The sequence below is a fragment of the Bombina bombina genome, chromosome 1 (genome assembly GCF_027579735.1).
Source record: "Bombina bombina isolate aBomBom1 chromosome 1, aBomBom1.pri, whole genome shotgun sequence".
Lineage (NCBI taxonomy): Eukaryota > Metazoa > Chordata > Amphibia > Anura > Bombinatoridae > Bombina > Bombina bombina.
In genome coordinates this window covers 1,264,155,731-1,264,168,230 of record NC_069499.1, presented here as the reverse complement: position 1 = coordinate 1,264,168,230, position 12,500 = coordinate 1,264,155,731, and the positions used below count along the sequence as shown (strand labels likewise).

Sequence of the window (12,500 nt, the reverse complement as noted above, 5' to 3'; positions counted from 1 at the left end):
AGCAGTGTGTGTAAGTATTTGTATATATTTTAAATAATGGTGTATATTATTGTGTGTATATATAGTAGTGTGTGTAAGTATTTTTATATATTTTAAATAATGGTGTATTTTATTGTGTGTGTGTATATAGTAGTGTGTGTAAGTATTTGTATATATTTTAAATAATGGTGTATATTATTGTGTGTGTATGCATATAGTAGTGTGTAAGTATATGTATATATTTTAAATAATGGTGTTTATTATTGTGTGTGTGTGTGTATATAATGGTGTATATTATTGTGTGTCTATATAGTAGTGTGTGTGTGTGTAAGTATATGTATATAATATAAATAATGGTGTATATTATTGTGTGTGTGTATATAGTAGTGTGTGTTTGTAAGTATATGTATATAATATAAATAATGGTGTATATTATTGTGTGTGTGTATATAGTAGTGTGTGTTTGTAAGTATATGTATATAATATAAATAATGGTGTATATTATTGTGTGTATGTATAATATATGTATATATTATACATAATGGTGTATATTATTGTGTGTATGTATAATATATGTATATATTATAAATAATGGTGTATATTATTGTGTGTATGTATAATATATGTATATATTTTAAATAATGGTGTATATTATTTTGTGTGTATACATATGTGTTCATGTAAAGGTGTGTTTGTGTATAGATGTGTGTGTAGATGTGTATAGATGTATGTAAATGTGTGTTTGTATATAGATTGGTGTATATGTGTGTTTGTATATAGATTGGTGTATATGTGTGTTTGTATATAGATTGGTGTATATGTGTGTTTGTATATAGATTGGTGTATATGTGTGTTTGTGTATAGATTGGTGTATATGTGTGTTTGTGTATAGATTGGTGTATATGTGTGTTTGTGTATAGATTGGTGTATATGTGTGTTTGTATATAGATTGGTGTATATGTGTGTTTGTGTATAGATTGGTGTATATGTGTGTTTGTGTATAGATTGGTGTATATGTGTGTTTGTATATAGATTGGTGTATATGTGTGTTTGTATATAGATTGGTGTATATGTGTGTTTGTGTATAGATTGGTGTATATGTGTGTTTGTATATAGATTGGTGTATATGTGTGTTTGTATATAGATTTGTGTATATGTGTGTTTGTGTATAGATTTGTGTATATGTGTGTTTGTGTATAGATTGGTGTATATGTGTGTTTGTGTATAGATTGGTGTATATGTGTGTTTGTATATAGATTGGTGTATATGTGTGTTTGTGTATAGATTGGTGTATATGTGTGTTTGTATATAGATTGGTGTATATGTGTGTTTGTGTATAGATTGGTGTATATGTGTGTTTGTGTATAGATTGGTGTATATGTGTGTTTGTGTATAGATTGGTGTATATGTGTGTTTGTGTATAGATTGGTGTATATGTGTGTTTGTGTATAGATTGGTGTATATGTGTGTTTGTGTATAGATTTGTGTATAGCTGTGTTTGTGTATAGATTTGTGTATAGCTGTGTTTGTGTATAGATTTGTGTATAGCTGTGTTTGTATATAGATTTGTGTATATGTGTGTTTGTGTATAGATTGGTGTATATGTGTGTTTGTGTATAGATTGGTGTATATGTGTGTTTGTGTATAGATTGGTGTATATGTGTGTTTGTGTATAGATTGGTGTATATGTGTGTTTGTGTATAGATTGGTGTATATGTGTGTTTGTGTATAGATTGGTGTATATGTGTGTTTGTATATAGATTGGTGTATATGTGTGTTTGTATATAGATTGGTGTATAGATGTGTATATGTGTGTTTGTATATAGATTGGTATATAGATGTGTATATGTGTGTTTGTATATAGATTGGTGTATAGATGTGTATATGTGTGTTTGTATATAGATTGGTGTATAGATGTGTATATGTGTGTTTATATGTGTGTTTGTATATAGATTGGTGTATAGATGTGTATATGTGTGTTTGTATATAGATTGGTGTATATGTGTGTTTGTATATAGATTGGTGTATATGTGTGTTTGTATATAGATTGGTGTATATGTGTGTTTGTATATAGATTGGTGTATATGTGTGTTTGTATATAGATTGGTGTATATGTGTGTTTGTGTATAGATTGGTGTATATGTGTGTTTGTATATAGATTGGTGTATATGTGTGTTTGTATATAGATTGGTGTATAGATGTGTATATGTGTGTTTGTATATAGATTGGTGTATATGTGTGTTTGTATATAGATTGGTGTATATGTGTGTTTGTGTATAGATTGGTGTATATGTGTGTTTGTATATAGATTGGTGTATATGTGTGTTTGTATATAGATTGGTGTATAGATGTGTATATGTGTGTTTGGGTGTATATACACACAGTCATGTGCTGTTTAGAATTAGCAGTGCATTTCTGAGCCACTTCTGGGGATATGAGATGTTCTTGGGAGTCGCATTCTCAGAGGTATTTCACTTGAGTAAACTGCTCTATTTAGCTATTACAGAATGCACATCACAAAAACATAAACAGTTCTGTTTTGTTAGATCAATTTATTATGCTCTTTTTCTTGCTGATCTGAGCTGGCAGTATGAGAAGTAGGATGTCTTTTCGTCAGTCTGTCTGTCTGTTTATAGAAAAGTATTACTAATAACAATACTACTTGGGCAGAAAGCTTGTTTGGATGGAATGAGTTGTTAGCCCACCCAGTGTTAAAGACTGGCAAGAGCTTCTCTGTTGCAGTTTCTCACTACTTTGGGACTGGGGGAAATAGCAGGTTATACAGTTAAATGGTTTTGTATATGGCTGTGAACCAGGGAGGGCTTTGATGCAGCCTCAGTGGCCGCTAAAGGGTAAACTCAGGCTTATTCATTGCTTGCCCTTCGCCCTAATGAGGCTGCTCAGGATTTCTAACCCTTGTTCCCTTTCACTAATCCCCTTAGCTGAGGCTTCTTCATTTAGCTCTTGTGGGTAATAATCGTTTGGAGACGCTCTGTGGGTTCGCAGTGGCCCCTGCTGGTTGTTCAGGAGAATGGTGACTGTGACTGACTACCCTGTATAAAGAAAACCACCACTCAGAATTAATACCATGAATATGCTCATTTAGAATGTGTTAATTAAAAACCCATATGAGTACCTAAAATTAACTTGCAGGGCCGGAGACACTAGCATGGATTCATTAAAGCTCACTGCACAAATACGAGTACAGTTTTAGCCTTTAACCAAATAGCCTTAGATTTGTATTCTGTAAATAACAGTGTATTTAAGAATAAAGTTTTTAAAATCTTTGAATTACATTTGTTTATGTAAAATAGATGTCATGTTGCATGAGTGGCTTGGGCAAGGCCATTCATTAGGTGTCATTAAAGGGACAATACAAGTCAAATGAAATTCCCTGTAATGTAGTTCAGATCTGCATGGAAGCATTTCTGCAATATACCTGCATTTGCACCAATGCTATAAATAAAAGGTATTGCAGCTTTGTGATATCTATGTGTTTTCACCTGTCAACTAGGTAATATTCCTAGCATAATGTCACCTCCACAGCACATTTAGGAGGTAGAAATGTGCTTGCAAATACATAATATTCTTCATATGGAATAGTATACTAGGCAAGCTTTGAGCACAACAATGAGTTCCCACAAAACCTTTAATAACTTTTACTAGATGCAATCAAATGTGTACCTTGCAAGAAAGCTTCTACACAAATGTTTAAAGGACCAGTCAACACATTAGATTTGCATAATCAACAAATGCAAGATAACAAGACAATACAATAGTACTTAGTCTGATCTTCAAATGTCAAAGTTATGTATATTTCCACTTCCCTTGTACCATGTGATAGCAATCAGCCAATCACAAATGTATATACGTATAGTCTGTGAATTCTTGCACATGCTCAGTAGGATCTAGTGACTCAAAAAGTGTAAATATAAAAGACTGTTCACATTTTTTTTAATGGAAGTAAATTGTAAAGTTGTTTAAAATGACATGCTGTATCTGAATCATGAAAATTGAATTTAACCTGATTGTCCCTTTAATGTAAGGGCCCTGGCTTTATTATTTGAGAAAGTGTGGATCTGAGTTGAACGTATGAAAAGGGCCAAGAACCTTTGGTATTACCGCAGCCTGGGAACAATCTACGGAGCACCAGTTCTCTGGTTTGGGCAGACGTCCTTATGTTGTAACATTCAATCAAAATGAAAAAGCATCCAAGGAATGTGTTTTCTTACTTGACGAAATATTCCTTAGTTGGTGCCTGACCATAGCAATATGGCAAACACATTGGCACATTTAAAGGGCCTCTAAACATAGTATAATGGCATAATCAGTAAATGCAATAATAAATAAAAAGACAATACAAAAGCATTTAGTTTGAATTTTAAATGAGTAATAGATTTTCTGACAAATTTTAAAGTTCTATTTTCCCTCTTACTGCATCATGTGGCAGCCATCAGCCAATCACAAAATACATATACATATAGTCTGTGAATCTTACACATGCTCAGTAGGTGCTGGTGCCTCAGAAAGTGTGCATATAAAAAGATTGCGCACATTTAGATCATGGAAGTGAATTGGAAAGTTAATTTTAAAATTGTGTGTTCTATCTTAATGAAAGTTTAATTTTTTTCTAAGCTGTCATTTACCATACATAACTGTACAGTAAAACAATGAACACTGCAGCCTAGAGAGAGAAAAAGCTGGCTGTTTGATTTCTATATTGTTCTGCCACCTTGTCCCCATCTTCCTTTTTTTAGAAAAATCTGGTATGAAAAACATTGTTCAGGAATCCATTGTCTAGTCCCAGTTATGGCTTAATCCACCAATGCTTCATCTTGTAGTGGGAGGAGCAGTTCTGATCCATCATATCTCATGTGAACTCTGCTGCCTGAGGTTATAGGGACGGATCATGTGCACATCACACAGCCAGCGAGGGGCGTGCTCAGCTTTGGTGTGTGTGTGGTGCAAGTCTGCTGTTAACCCTCAAGTAGTAATATTTTTTACAAATAATAAGTTGCTGGAGAAAGACTTGCTGTGTTTGTATTATAACAATGTGTTACTTTTTTTTTTTTAATCACTTTCCCGGTGTTTACGTAATACAATATAATGTGCATACATTTTCTATAACTTTGAGTTTATAAGTTTGAATATTTAGAAGCCTTATTCCTGGATGACTTTTATAATAATATACTTATTTAGCAATTAGTTTCTTATCTATGGGATTTGTATTTCCTCAGCTCTGTCATCACTGTATGTTACTAATGATATCTCTTCTGATTCCAATAACCAGCCCGAATACCAATCTGATGCATCTGTATTTCTATTTAATCATTATTATAGTGCTGTATCTCTCTTCCTTGTGTTCATCACCTATAGTGTATCCCTTGCTCGTGTTCTCAGCTCTACACAATGGCATCACTGTACAAATAATATTATATAACCCCCCCCCAATATAATCTATGTGCTAACTTCTTTTTGTATAGAGTAAACCTGCCTTGCCAATAGGTCCTGTGCTCTCTAGCATCATCACTGAGTTGCGTCTCTCCCTGTATTATAGGAGAAACCCACACAGGGATGTCTAATAATAAATACACACATTCACACCTATACAATTACGAATTCCATTTGCCTCGCCTTCTGATTATCTAGATTTGTTATGTTTTGGTTTTGAAAGGCATGAGGATCCTGGGTCTGCCTTTTTATATTCTCTCCTCATTTCCTGTGAATGGGAGGACACAGTGGGGTCAGACACCCCCTGATCAGTGCTGCCTCAGACACTTTGAATAGACTCTACTGCTGTGAGTCTCATGACAAAACGGCCAGTGTTATCTGCAGGCAGCCTGGCTGGGGAGATGGGGCCAGCCCATGTGACGCTGGTGGCAGCTGTTAGAGCCTGAGTGTCAGCTTGTTTTCACAAGGCAAGTGTGCTATTGCTTTGTTAGATAAGCCCGGGACGCTGGCGGAGGATAATGCTGTGTCCTGGAGCCTTTATTTGGAGTGTGTGCACTTTGATCCATCGACTCAGCAGAAATTAAGCCAAAAAAGAGGAAAAAAGAAGCTTGATGACAGCCAGTCTGTTCCTTGCTCCATAGTAAGAACTCACTATATCCTCAGCTTGTGTTGTAAAGGTGACTGGCATTATTTATGTTCTCTTTGTCTCTGGGATTGTTCCTCTTGCCACTTACTGTCTTTATGTCTCTGTCCCCTCTTGACCTCTCACTCCATCTCTGTTTTTTCCTTCTTTCCCCATTTCACCCGCACCATCTTGCTGTCTCCCTGTTTACTTGGTGTCTCTCGCACTCTCTTGCTGTCTCCCTGTTTACTTGGTGTCTCGCACTCTCTTGCGGTCTCCCTGTTTACTTGGTGTCTCTCGCACTCTCTTGCGGTCTCCCTGTTTACTTGGTGTCTCTCGCACTCTCTTGCGGTCTCCCTGTTTACTTGGTGTCTCTCGCACTCTCTTGCGGTCTCCCTGTTTACTTGGTGTCTCGCACTCTCTTGCGGTCTCCCTGTTTACTTGGTGTCTCTCGCACTCTCTTGCTGTCTCCCTGTATACTTGGTGTCTCTCGCACTCTCTTGCTGTCTCCCTGTTTACTTGGTGTCTCGCACTCTCTTGCGGTCTCCCTGTTTACTTGGTGTCTCTTGCGGTCTCCCTGTTTACTTGGTGTCTCTCGCACTCTCTTGCTGTCTCCCTGTTTACTTGGTGTCTCTCGCACTCTCTTGCTGTCTCCCTGTTTACTTGGTGTCTCTCGCACTCTCTTGCTGTCTCCCTGTATACTTGGTGTCTCTCGCACTCTCTTGCTGTCTCCCTGTATACTTGGTGTCTCTCGCACTCTCTTGCTGTCTCCCTGTATACTTGGTGTCTCTCGCACTCTCTTGCTGTCTCCCTGTTTACTTGGTGTCTCTTGCACTCTGTTGCTGTCCTTTCCTCACCTTTACACAGTCTCACTATCACACCCTTCCCGTTCCCTAGCCCCTCACTACATGACACCTCTGTCCCATCATATCAGCTGTTCTACAAAGTTTAACCATCTCTTGCTGCATTTCTTTCTCTCTTTATTCCTTGTTGTCTATTTACCTTCTCTTCTCTTGAGCCTTAACCCTTGCTCACTAACTAACCCACCTTCCGTCATCTTTATCCTTGTCTGGGCTCTTTCTCTGTCCTTATGTTGTTGCTATCCTTTTCTCTAACCGTGGGTTGAAATTCCCCCTGTATACATTATTGCTCTCTATATCCACTCCCCAGTGTGTGTGTTAGTGCCGTCTTCAGCCCCCACCCGCAGCGCTGCTCTCTACATCTTCATTCACTGTGTGTAATGCCCCCTCCCCCAGTGTCTCCTTGCTTAAAGTATATCTATTCTTTGCATTCTATTCCCACTCTGTGATCCCTGGGTGACACAGACAGAAGACAGCCTCTGATCTGCAGACTCCAGGTCTAGCAGAGCATGCAGTTGGCAGGCATTTTAGCCTCAGGGAAATTCCTTCTGCTGCCCCTTTGTTATATCTCTCTGAATGAGAACATGGATCATTTAGGCTGAAGACCTTGGCAGCTTTTCATTTTGCTATAAACTGCTGTGAGGAATAGCATGCGTGTTTGTGTACTGGGTATATGGGTGTGTGCTCTGCTGTGGGTTTGTGTCCTGTTGTAGGCTGCATGTGTATAACCTGTTTGATGCCTGCCTTTACTTGTGTGTATGCTTGATTCATCACTGTGGTTATGTATGCCTTGCTGGTGTGTGTGGTTGCCCTGTGTTTCCACACTTTGCTCTTTACCTGTATTATTGTGTGTCCTGATCCTGTTAGTGTGCATTAGTGCTGGCCCTAACTGTGTGTCCTGCTCCTGTTAGTGTGCATTAGTGCAGGTCCTAACTGTGTGTCCTGCTCCTGTTAGTGTGCATTAGTGCAGGTCCTAACTGTGTGTCCTGCTCCTGTTAGTGTGCATTAGTGCTGGCCCTAACTGTGTGTCCTGCTCCTGTTAGTGTGCATTAGTGCTGGCCCTAACTGTGTGTCCTGCTCCTGTTAGTGTGCATTAGTGCTGGCCCTAACTGTGTGTCCTGCTCCTGTTAGTGTGCATTAGTGCTGGCCCTAACTGTGTGTCCTGCTCCTGTTACTGTGCATTAGTGCAGGCCCTAACTGTGTGTCCTGCTCTTGTTAGTGTGCATTAGTGCTGGCCCTAACTGTGTGTCTTGCTCTTGTTAGTGTGCATTAGTGCTGGCCCTAACTGTGTGTCCTGCTCCTGTTAGTGTTCATTAGTGCTGGCCCTGTGTGTCCTGCTCCTGTTAGTGTGCATTAGTGATGGCCCTAACTATGTGTCCTGCTCCTGTTAGTGTGCATTAGTGCTGGCCCTAACTGTGTGTTCTGCTCCTGTTAGTGTGCATTAGTGATGGCCCTAACTGTGTGTCCTGCTCCTGTTAGTGTGTCTTAGTGCTGGCCCTGTGTGTCCTGCTCCTGTTAGTGTGCATTAGTGCTGGCCCTAACTGTGTGTCCTGCTCTTGTTAGTGTGCATTAGTGCTGGCCCTAACTGTGTGTCCTGTTCCTGTTAGTGTGCATTAGTGCTGGCCCTAACTGTGTGTCTTGCTCTTGTTAGTGTGCATTAGTGCTGGCCCTAACTGTGTGTCCTGCTCCTGTTAGTGTGCATTAGTGCTGGCCCTGTGTGTCCTGCTCCTGTTAGTGTGCATTAGTGCTGGCCCTAACTGTGTGTCCTGCTCCTGTTAATGTGCATTAGTGCAGGCCCTAACTGTGTGTCCTGCTCCTGTTAGTGTGCATTAGTGCAGGCCCTAACTGTGTGTCCTGCTCCTGTTAGTGTGCATTAGTGCAGGCCCTAACTGTGTGTCCTGCTCCTGTTAGTGTGCATTAGTGCAGGCCCTAACTGTGTGTCCTGCTCCTGTTAGTGTGCATTAGTGCAGGCCCTAACTGTGTGTCCTGCTCCTGTTAGTGTGCATTAGTGCTGGCCCTAACTGTGTGTCCTGCTCCTGTTAGTGTGCATTAGTGCTGGCCCTAACTGTGTGTCCTGCTCCTGTTACTGTGCATTAGTGCTGGCCCTAACTGTGTGTCCTGCTCCTGTTAGTGTGCATTAGTGCTGGCCCTAACTGTGTGTCCTGCTCCTGTTACTGTGCATTAGTGCTGGCCCTAACTGTGTGTCCTGCTCTTGTTAGTGTGCATTAGTGCTGGCCCTAGCTGTGTGTCCTGCTCTTGTTAGTGTGCATTAGTGCTGGCCCTAACTGTGTGTCCTGCTCCAGGATTTTAGCATTCAGTAATAAAAATGTGGGCTGTGTTTTTTTGTTAGGGGACATTGCTAATGCACCTAGTGTTCAGCTGTATAGATGGAGGGGTTAAGCAGTTTTGCAGATGAGACATGTCTGTGCTTGTTGAATTACCACAAGTAGCACAGGGTTTGGGAAGTACAAGAGCATCAGCTAGATGTTGTTTTTTTTTTTTGCTCGTGCACAAACCTGCTTCCTAACCTAGTACACACTAACAAATGTCAACAAAAGCTTTACTGTGCCACTTTACACAGCCCCCCTGCGTATAATGAGTATTGTATCCAGTGATTTCATGCGCCTGCTTTACATATTATTTGCTTTATTGTACACACTGACACATTGGAGCGCACAAAAGCAGCTAGAATTTCTCACTGCCCAGATTTATTTTCAAACTATAATTCTATGTCATGTGGACACTAACTGCATCCCATTGTATACTTTAAGGCTAAGATTTCACCCTTTTCTTCAAAAAGATTGCCAATATTAACAACATATCTGCTTTAATATTGCCATTTAATGAGGATAACTGTGGCACTCTAGGGGTTAATTGTCAGTTGCCATAAAACTTATGGTGCTGGGGTTGGGAGGTGCTGGGATATATCCTCAGCAGTCAATGTTGTCATATTACAGCAGCTCCCTGCATGCTGTATACACAGAATGAATGGTGACATGCAAACGTGTTACTGTCAATACTTGTATGTGACCCCAAGGGATTTTGTACAGTATAATAAAGTATAATAGAGACTGGCGCTATAATGAGGTGTCACTAGAGTGAAAGGATAAATCATTTTACAGAACGTGGGAAGCGCACACTATACCCCTGCCAAGGGTCATATGGCATCTTGAAGAGACATTAAACACAATTTTTTTTCTTTAAAATGTAAAGATGTTTAAAGGGGTAGAAAGGTCAAAATTTAAATGTGCATTTCAATTTTAAAAATAAGTATTTACAAAAATACTTCTAGTTAAAGTTATTACTGTTTTTGAGGGGCATAAGCACATATGCTGTGAGGGTCTGTGCACTAGTATTCAAGCTCAAAGAGCTGCCGGTGTTGTATATTGTGTCTGTGAAGACTTCATTTGTGTCAAATAAGCCACTGCTTACTCTCAGAGTAGGTGTAGTGTTTAAATACTGGTGCACGGCTCTAAACAGGATATGTGCGTATACCACTGACAAACACTAATTACCTTTACTAGAAACATATCTGCTAATGGGAGAATATTGCTAAAATGCATATATTTCAAGCTGAAATGCTCCCATGCATATTTCAATTTTGACCACTAGCCCTTTAAATCGATATTGAAACTAAAGGAAATGCTTGTTTGTGCACAAATCACTGAATGATAAGAAAAACTCCCATAGTTATATGTGGGCAGGGTCATGCCTTAACAAAGATGTGTTTTTGTTTTCCTCTTCATCTAGCACAGGAGCACCAATTATAAATAATAGACAACTGTAATTCATGATAAAATACCCTGTTTTGGAGATTTTGGTGTGCATATCGGTTTGTTGTTTAGATCAGGGTTCTTCAAACCACGGGTCAGGACCTATTACTGGGTCGCGACTTGTTTTTGTTACATGAAAGTGTGTGTGTGTTATGAGTGTGTGTGTCATATGAAAGTGTATGTGTTATGAGTGTATGTGTTGTGTTATGAGTGTGTGTGTGTTGTATGAGAGTGTGTGTGTGTGTGTTTGTTGTATGAGAGTGTGTGTTTTATAAATGTGTGTGTGTTGTATAAATGTGTGTGTGTGTGTGTGTTGTATGAGAATGTGTGTGTGTGTGTGTTTGTTGTATGAGAGTGTGTGTGTTATAAATGTGTGTGTGTTGTATAAATGTGTGTGTGTGTGTGTTGTATGAGAGTGTGTGTGTGTGTGTGTTGTATGAGAGTGTGTGTGTGTGTGTGTTGTATGAGAGTGTGTGTGTGTGTTTGTTGTATGAGAGTGTGTGTTTTATAAATGTGTGTGTGTTGTATAAATGTGTGTGTGTGTGTGTGTGTGGTATAAATATGTGTGTGTGTTGTATGAGTGTGTGTGTTGTATAAATGTGTGTGTGTTGTATGAGAGTGTGTGTGTGTCTTCTTACCTTTTACAACACATTCAAGTTTGACTACTATCAGGAATAAAGTACGCACACATTTTAGTCACTTTGCCAAAAAGTGCAGCTATTTTGTATATTACTTCAGAAATTTTCAGACCAATCTTAAAAATAGGGTCACAAAGATATGTGGTATCATGGCACTGGGTCTTGGGGAAAAAAGTTGCAAGAAGCCCTGTTTAGATCCTTAGGAAAATGTAAATTTGATGACTGTGTTTATAGGTGAAGCATTCCCTGTTTCTCCCATTTGAATATTCAGTGTTTTCATGGTCACTGTTCTGAGTACAAGAATATAAAGGATTTGATGGATTTTGAAACCATCTGCTTAATATGTGGGAATAGTTGTAAACACTGGCAGATAGATAACCTCTGAGAAGCTTACAGCTATGTAATCTAGTACGGCGTTTGGTAATAATGCAGTGTATGTAAATGTGTGTGTATAGCAGGCGCCTGTCTGTAACTAATAGCACAAGCTGATTTGGTTGTTATTTGGGTTAGTGCTAACTGTAGATTTTATTTCATGACTTCCTGCATCCACTTTCTGTGTAAAGAAACCACATATGTCCCATATCTATTGGTAGCTAATAAACTGGGGCTAAACAACATAGGGTTAAAGGGACACTGAACCTAAAAAAAAATATTTTGTGATTCAGATAGAGCATGCAATTTTAAGCAACTTTCTAATTTACTCCTATTATAACATTTTCTTCGTTCTTTTGCTATCTTTATATGAAAAAGAAGGCATCTAAGCTTCTTCTTTTTTTTTCAGACCTCTGGACAGCACTTTTTTATTGGTGGATGAATTTATCCACCAATCAGCAAGGACAACCCAGGTTGTTCACCAAAAATGGGCCGGCACCTAAACTTACATTCTTGCATTTCAAATAAAGATACCAAGAGAATGAAGAAAATTTGATTATAGGAGTACATTAGAAAGTTGCTTAAAATGTCATGCTCTATCTGAATCACGAAAGAAAAAATTTGGGTTCAGTGCCCCTTTAAGTGCAGTGAGTATGCCATTTGAATGGGTTACAGCGAGATTCCTATGCACTTGCTCTTGTTAGAGGAGGTATGTTTTGAATTCACTAACCCTATATAATTTTGTTCTGCACAGTAGATGTAACATTTCAGCTCTGAAGTGGGACGTTGCCTATTTAACTCCATG

The 12,500-nt window shown here is 38.9% G+C and overlaps 1 protein-coding gene across 8 annotated transcripts in view; it reads left to right on the top strand.

The window, feature by feature from the left end:
• GSE1 (Gse1 coiled-coil protein) overlaps nt 1–12,500 on the top strand; it is a 1,047,037-nt gene that overhangs the window by 919,660 nt on the left and 114,877 nt on the right. The window contains exon 1 of one of the 8 annotated variants that reach the window (XM_053701060.1): nt 5,913–6,107. The exons of 5 other annotated variants lie outside the window; for them this stretch is intronic. The gene's annotated coding sequence lies outside the window, so the exon portion shown is untranslated. Of the gene's footprint in view, nt 1–5,912; nt 6,108–12,500 lie in introns of those variants that run through there. 2 more of the 8 variants (XM_053701052.1, XM_053701034.1) reach the window with 2 other exon arrangements.